Genomic DNA, 9,085 nt, shown 5'->3' on the forward strand with positions numbered 1-9,085 from the left:
TAAACAAGAAACCAACAAAACAAATGTGTTTATTCCTTGAAAGTTCTATTTTTATATGAACACTTGAAGAAACAACAAAAACCTTCACTCGTAACATAATGTTTAGGAATATACATAAAGTATAGATCGTTGAATGATGAATAATAGTTTTCTTTAGGTCTTTTAGAAATTAACCATTGTCAAAAGTTAGATATAACTGTTTTTACTTATTTATTTATTTATTTTTGCCGTTGATTGATTAAGATTTATAAAAATAGAGGTCAACACTTCCGGTCCTATTGAACTAATTTTTGGCAAAGAACATACATATAGGTAGGGGTGTGCGTGATGCGGTATGGTGCAGTTTATACCCAAAGCCACAAACCGTACCGCATAAGCGGTTTGAATTTATCGGAAACCGCAAACCGCACCGCGAAAGCTGTAAACAGCGTAGTGCCGTGCGGTTTAATGTGGGCGTTTTTGTGCGGTTTTACGGTGTTTGCGGTTTGATAAACTCTGCTACAGTCTAATATATTTACAAATCAAATTCGAGACAACGATATATAACTTGTGCATAACACATGTAACATATTATTAATCTTAAATTCATAATTACAAAATAACATTCTCTTATTTCATTATGATTTACATATGGAAAATTAAGTTTCATCCAACATTTTGTATAAAGTTTATATCCATGTTTATTGATGTGATGATACAATATCCATTTGTAGAACTTATATCCTAATAATGTCACTTTTAACAAGATCTATAATTACAGGTGGTTTTCAAAAACAATATTATTAACAATTAATTAATACCATAATAACATTAATTAAAATACATAGCTATATAAGGATAAACTATAATAACCATTGGTTATCTAGTTATGTATTTCCTTTTATATATATATATATATATATATATATATATATATATATATATATATATATATATATATATATATATATATATATATATAGGAGTATGATCAATTGAGAAAACCAAAAAGGTTGAGAATGCGAGAACAAATCTGAACCATTTAAATCCTAAAATCAAAGGTTCATATTAATGTGTCATTTATGTAAATTACAAGAAATGTGGAACCAAATTGTAATTATTATATTTACAATTAAGGGTCTTAAGGGTAGTAATGGAATTTCAATTTTGAGTGTTCCATAAAATCAACTTAACTGATTCGGTCATGGCATCATTCTTTCTCCATCTCTCTAATTAAATTAGGGTTTTAACCAATTGAAGATGGAAATACTCTTCCATCCCTACCACATAGCATATCGGTTGTTAGACCTCGTGTGTCGAAGGAAGATAAATGAAATTGATGAGGAAGGATAGTTGTGTCTCACCTCCAGCAAGAAGGTAAGCCCGCTTCAATCGACACTTTCAATCGGTCTTCAATCATCATTGCAAATCGCCGCGTCCTGATCTTCAATCGATACCGGAGCCACCATCAACCTACAGGCTTACTAGTTATTTCAATTTTTTGAGCCGCCTTCTGATCTTCAAACGATACCGGAGCCTCCTATTCCACCGCGTCTCTCCCTGTTTTCTTCTTCTTTACGCCTCCATCATGGATTGGGTTATAATATTCAGTGACTTTTTGATGCTCTTGTCAGATTCTCAATTTGAGTGGTTCGATTAATGCAGAAACGAGTTCCCCTTTTCATATTATGGTGCTCCCTTATGTCTATGAATATAATTTCCAGACAGCTGACTTTCTGCTTGTCGGGCCCTAGGTAATTTTTTATACTGCACTATCTACAATAACCTAATCAGTTAGTTCTGGCCATGCTTTAAAATAATATCAGGTGATATAGAAATGATTGGTGTGCATAGTAAGTGTTTGATGAAATGCCTAACTATGATTTTCTTTGAATTTGCATGATTTTGAAGTATTCCATTTTATGAGTAATCATTTTCTTGTTTTAAGTGCTTATGGTTTTGTTTAACTGTTCTAAGCATTGCTTCTGCAGGTGAGTTATTTTTTGTTTTCCCTTCACTTCTTCTCAGTTGTTTCCCGATTGGAATAAAGATTTAGGGGGATCAAACAATTTTAGAACAAAAAGTAATTTGTACTATGATATTAATTTATGATTAGAAGTGTATTCATCTTTTGTTAATGATATATATATATATATATATATATATATATATATATATATATATATATATATATATATATTCATGTATGAATATAATTACAAGTATAGGAATTCATATGTATTTTATTTTTTGTTCATGTCTCATATTAACTTATGATTAGAATTGTATCATATGTGATATATTCATATATGAATATAATTTCAATTATAGGAATGCATATGTATTTTTTTTTTTTCATGTCTCTTCATTTATAATTTGACGTCATATGTGTTTTTCTAAACCCTTTTCATTTAATTGATTGTTAATTGTATTTATTTCTTTATTTGACAGTATGTAGAGGAAATCGAGATGCATCTACAAACGGGATGTTGGAGTGCTAATATACAACCAAACAATACAAAGTGGAAAAGATATCGTCTTATTCATTTATGATTATATAGTAATAGTTAATTATTTTTATTCGAACTTTTGTTTATGTTGTGTTCATATGTGATTATAGAAAAATAGATATGTATTCTATTGTAACTTTTTGTGTTACTATTATTTATGAATAGATGTATAATCTAGATATATATCCACTATGTTTTTATTTATTTATGATTATAGTTGTATTGTAATTTTTCTCTATAAATTGCGTTACATTCGTTTATTATTACAACTTAATTCATCTATTCATTTATGATTACATCAAATTCATATATGATTACAAATATGTTTTATTTTTGTAAGATTATACATATTCGGTTGAAATGATAAATTCATCATTTTTTTGATATACTGGTAAAAAAACGTTTTTTAATCATGGTAAAAAAGTTTTTTTTTTTTTTTTTTTTTTTTTAATAATCTGTTTGATTAAAAATAGATTAAATTCATTTATAATATTTAGGTAAAAAATCAATTAATTAGACAACATCCCATGATTGTAGGAAATTATTAAAATATCCATATTTAATTACATTGTAAAATTCCTTTTACGCCTTTATGGAATGATTGGTCTATAATTGTTCTCGTGTTCTCAACCTTTTAGGTGTTCTCATTTGATCCTCTCCCTATATACACACACACACACATGCGGTGCGGTTTGGACCGCAATCTTATAATTATAAACCGCAAACCGCACCACTATAGTTCTAAACCGCATTATGCGGTGCGGTTTGAGGCGGTGCGGGCGGTTTATGTGGTTTGTGCGGTTTTATGTACACCCCTACATATAGGGATTTTAATTATAGAATTGGCTCATTAAGTTTATCGACTAACAAAGTACTCATCTTAGTTCCATTCATATGGATATCGAAGTTGCAAATTACGAAATACAAATCGAAAGCAATTTAATACTAGGTATTATATTTGCTTTATTAATATTAATACAAGTTTCATTACGATTAATAATAATTTTATATAGGTATAGGGATTCCCAAGTGATGTTAGATGCATCAGGTTTTATACCCATCTGGGTAGGAGTAGCAAATCAGGTATCATGTCATGTTTTTGTCTGAAACAACACGTCAAAGATGACATAATATAACAATTAAGTTATTTAATTAATACTTAATCATAAATAACACGACAAACACAAAAAACACAACTGACAAATGCAAAATCGTGTTAATTTTGAACACGAACACGAACACGAATTTGAATTTCAGTTTCGTCCCAATTTAGTTTCGTGTCGTGTATTTTTTTTCGTATAGTGTCATCAATTGCCACCCGTACACGTGGGGCATGAGGTTAGGAGTTTAATTCTCTTAAACTACTACTTGTAGTGGCACATTTGGGGAATTTTTCCCTAGAAATCTCTATGGGAGCTTGTTTTCCCCTGTAAAAGAACTCGAACTCGGGGTACTCGCTGAAATATTGCGAGTATGCTTCTGCTTAATTCGTTTGTTGTTTCCAAAAAAAGGTAGAAGGATTTATTTATTTAGTTTATGGTTGTAATTGAAATAGGGGGAAGTATAAAGGAGTTTGATTTTAATTTGGATTCCCATTTATTTTTGTCTACCGATCTAGTTTTCTTATTCTATTTTTGTTTACTATTCAAGCAATTTTCTAGTATATATTTTCAATGGTTCTTCAATAATAACACCAAGCAAGGAACGTAATTTTTCCTATTAACCTTTTATTGTTTTCTTTATGGTATCAGAGTGGGTCTCTTGATTTGTTTGAAAACTTTGAAGCACCATGACCAGACCTATTGTTGCTGAAGCAGGTTCATCTACAAATCCATCAAAATGACCCCAACTCACCATTATATATTCACCCAAACGATTACCCTCTCCAACTACACGTCAACAAAACACTAAATGATGGAAACTATGCAAATTGGTATAGAAAATTCAAAGACTTTCTATTTGTAAAGAATAGGATCGACTTCATTGATGGTATCCTAGAACGACCAACGAAGAACTCACCGAATCTAATATGACATGGCAACGCAGTGATGCGATTATCGAAGGATGGTTGACCACTGCTATGGAGAAGGAGATCTGTGATAATTTAAATTATGCACGCACAACAAGAGAGATCTGGAAAGATCTTGAGGAACACTTCGGAAAAGAGAATGCACCTAGGGCATACAAAAACAAAAGCTTGCTTCAACGAGACTAGAAGTCCTGTTTGTGTCGACATATTTCATAAAACTAAGAGGAATCTGGGATGAAATTCAATCCTTCTCCTCGCAACCTAGGTGTACGTGTGGAAAGTGTTCTTGCAATGTTGAAAAAGGCTCACTGAGGACAAGGAGGAAGAACATTCTACAAGTTCTTGATAGCACTCAACGAAGATTCTGGAACTGTTAGAACTCAAGTACTAAGCATCAAACCTATACTTACCCTTTGTACTATTTATCACATGGTTGAAAAAGATGAACAACAAAGGAGTATTACCATGTCCCACAAAATTGTTGTTGAAGCCGCTGCTTATAAAATACGAAACTAAACAAACAAGGACAAAAGTATCGTTAACAAGAAAGATTAAAATGAAAACACCGCAGGAAAAATGGACACAGTATTAACGGATGATTTGAAAAAAATCAGATACCCAGATTGGTGGGAAACCCTTCAATGAAGACCGACAAATGATTTAAAGCAAAAGCCTAAGGCGAAACCTAAGGCTGATGCAGTTGAAGTTGAGAGCAACCCAATACCCGACCTCATCGTTGAACAATCCAAAAGATTCCTAATACAACTGAATGATCCACCAAAACCAGAAGTAAACATGGAAGGTAAAATGGGTTTCACTTCTCCTTGGGTTAGTGACTTTGGAGCTACAAAAAAATATTTCATGTAGTGATTTCGTCTTAACATCTCTAAATAAATCTAACGCCGAGGTACCCATTAGAATTCCTAATGGAGACAAAGTTGCAGTAAAAGGCGTTGGGAGTGTACAATTACCAAACAATTTGGATGTCAATGACGTTCTATATATTCCTGATTTTAAATGGAACTTGTTATATGTTAGAAAAATCACTAAAGGGCTTAACTATTTTGTAATCTTCTTTCCCGGTTATTGTTATTTATAGTACTTACACTTGAGGAAGATGATTTTCATAGGGATAGCTGGCGACCGAAGCCCCGGTGAACGGCGGCCGTAACTATAACGGTCCTAAGGTAGCGAAATTCCTTGTCGGGTAAGTTCCGACCCGCACGAAAGGCGTAACGATCTGGGCACTGTCTCGGAGAGAGACTCGGTGAAATAGACATGTCTGTGAAGATGCGGACTACCTGCACCTGGACAAAAAGACCCGATGGTCTCTATCATATGGAGAAGACGGACAAAGGAGCTACTTCCATGGATGTCACTATGAATTCTCAAATCAGGAATAGAAGACTTGGTCATATTTCAAATTCTAAACTTCAACAAATTAATTGTATAGGTAGCATAGCTTGTATTGATAACTGTAATTCCTGTGTATGAGCTAAACAAACTCAATTACCTTTTTTTTTTTTATAGTAATATTAAAACCACTTCATGTTTTGATTTAATTCATTGTGATATATGGGGTGGGTATCGAGTACTTCAATGAAGGGGGCTCGATATTTTCTTACAATAGTGGATGATTATACTAGAACCACATGGGTCTAATTGATGAAACAAAAACGTTTGACACAAGATCATTCTTAGTTAAACTTTTACAATGTGGTTTTCACCCAATTCAATGGAAGAATCAAGAGAATACACAACGATAACGGGGGATATTTCACCTCCAATGTTATTACAAAGTATTATGAAGATCATGATATTCTTCTAGAGACCTCATGTGCACACACCCCACAACAAATCAGGGTTGTTAAAAGAAAACATAGGCATCTTTTAGAAATTACAAGAGCGTTATGTTTTCAAGCTAGCCTACCTATAGAACTTTGCGGAGAATGTATCCTTACTGCTACTTACATCATCAATAGGTCACCTTCACGAGCTATCGGCAACAAGACACCCTTTGAAATCCTTTTAAATAAAAAACCACAATATGATCATATATGTTCTCGACTACTTAGCACATATAAAGGAAAATAGTGCAGGTAATGATAAGTTTGAAGAAAAGGGGAGGGCTTGTGTCTTTATAGGATATCCTCAAGGTCAAAAATGATATCGTGTATATGATCTACAAGAAAAGAAGTCCATAGTGTCAAGAGAAGTAACATTCATTGAGTGGTCTTTCCCGTATCAAACTTATAAAACAAACCAAGAAGCAAAGAAAACTATCACACCCCCAAACCAAGGATGGTGGAAATGTTCGGGGGTGGAGGACTTCATTTATAGTATCATAAAAACGAGTATAATAGTGATAACAGTACATACAACCAATCATAAATATAATTGAAAAGGTTACATGGTTTCATGTGTTATATGTTTCAAAATCGATTACAATATGATGTCAACATAGTTTGTCAAACGCCGTAGCATACCATTGTGACAACCCCAAATCTATTGCCGTTACAAATCTCATCTTCACTAACGGAATGCGTCGATATATGTTATTTTTCTGTAATGTTGGAGTCGTTAATAAAAAAATATCTAGTTATTTATATGTCCCGATATTATCATAAGTAAATTATAACTTGTAAGTGTTAACCCCGTTTAACTAAATAGAGTTATATTACTTTTCAACCACTTCACCCGGGTAAAAATGTTTTGACCCCGTTAAACTTTAGCATCGGGTAGCCATGTACCGGGTGCAATACCCGAGACATATATAAGCAAATGAACACCACTTTTAAGCCTTTTACCACTCATTCACTCTCTCTCGCTACTTTCGCTCTCTAGACCCGAACCCGACTCCAAAACCGCGAATTCCGGCTTCCAAACATAAGGGTTTCTTCCCTATCTTGTTCTAATCATAGTCCATAACATTTAGAGGCCAAAAATCATAGGATTTAGGGGATTAAATGGAGTTTACGGCCTAGGAAGCCCCTTAGGCCGTAAACACCTAAAACCTTGCCAAAAGCCCCATTTTTCCTTCCTTTAAGCTTGTGTACTAATTAAGGGATTTACCTAGGTGAGTTTGGACTTGAAAACATAAGAGTTTGAAGACTAAAAATGACTTTACGACCCAAGCTTATGCTTAGGCCGTAAACACGCAAAAACCTTTGATAAAAGTCCCAAAAACTCATCTAGGGCATGTAATAAATTAGCTATGACCCTTGGAAATGTTTAAGGCCATTAAACAACACAATTTAGGGACAAAAAGAGGAGTTTACAGCCAAGACTAGTCTTGGGCCGTAAACACCCAAAAATTTTACCAAAAAGTCCCTAAAACCCCACCTAAGGCCTTCATAAATTTATCTAAGGTGTAGAAGAGTGTTTTGGACCATTTAACATGTCATTTTGAAGAACAAAATGGAGTTTACAGCCCAAGCACAGGCCTGGACCGTAAACTCCCCAAAATGCCCCAAAATGAGGGTTTAAACCCTCCAATTTAGTTCAAGACACTTGCTAGAAAATTTGAGAAGTGAAATAAGGCCTTAACTTGCAATTTTGGAGGACTACATCAGTTTACGGCCAAGCCTAGGGGGCTTACGGCCGTAAACTCCCAAGGAGTGGCCTTTGGGCCGTAAACTCCAAGGGAGTGAACTCATGGACTCCCCCATAAACCTCTCTTGGCCTTGTACCACTCCCGGGAACCCCTTCTAGGCCCTAAAACCCCGAATTGATGCTAGAATGCCTAAATACTTAAATGGAAAGCATAAAATGATTAATATCTTATAAAATACATATTTCATATGACATCAGGGTCCTAAAAGGTGCACAAGTCGTTATTTGGTACAAAACGCTCAACCGACACTTTTACCTGATTTACCCGATTCACTCGATTTACGCGATTTCAAGTGAGTTCATACCCCTTTAATGAACCTTTCAAATGTTTTATATGTTTTAGGGGAAGGGGGATACAAGTTTATTATACATGTTTATGGAAATTTATACAATACAATTATCCATGTTACAGAAATTAATCACATGTGATTTACTATCCCTAGTTCAAATCACATGTGATTTATCACTATGCCTTATAAATAAATCCTACGTTTTCAAAACTTTTTTTGATAAATAATCAAGTTTTTAAATGCTCCTTTTGGACAATACTTTTATTAAACAAATATTCTTATAAAATGTAACCACACTAATATAATTATATAAGTAAGACTTGAAGGACTTAGGACCGATAGCTCGCCTTATTTCGTGTTCTTGTTTGATTGTGGGCTTAGGGTAGTGGTTATCCGTCCGACTGTCATTGATTTCTTAGTTATATATCTTGTATATTAGTATGGGACATGAGTATTTCTCATTTCATTAGATGCCTAAATCACTAACATGACAAGAACCATACACACTAAGTTAACTATATTAGGTATAGTTAATGCTACTACTACTACTATTCACTATAGCTATTACTCTCTACACTATAATATGCACTATTACCAAACAATACACTAGTAAGAGAACACACTATGAACTATACTAAAAGACTACTACACTATAACAAAAGAGA

Source organism: Lactuca saligna, chromosome 6 (genome assembly GCF_052625555.1).
Source record: "Lactuca saligna cultivar CGN05327 chromosome 6, ASM5262555v1, whole genome shotgun sequence".
NCBI lineage: Eukaryota > Viridiplantae > Streptophyta > Magnoliopsida > Asterales > Asteraceae > Lactuca > Lactuca saligna.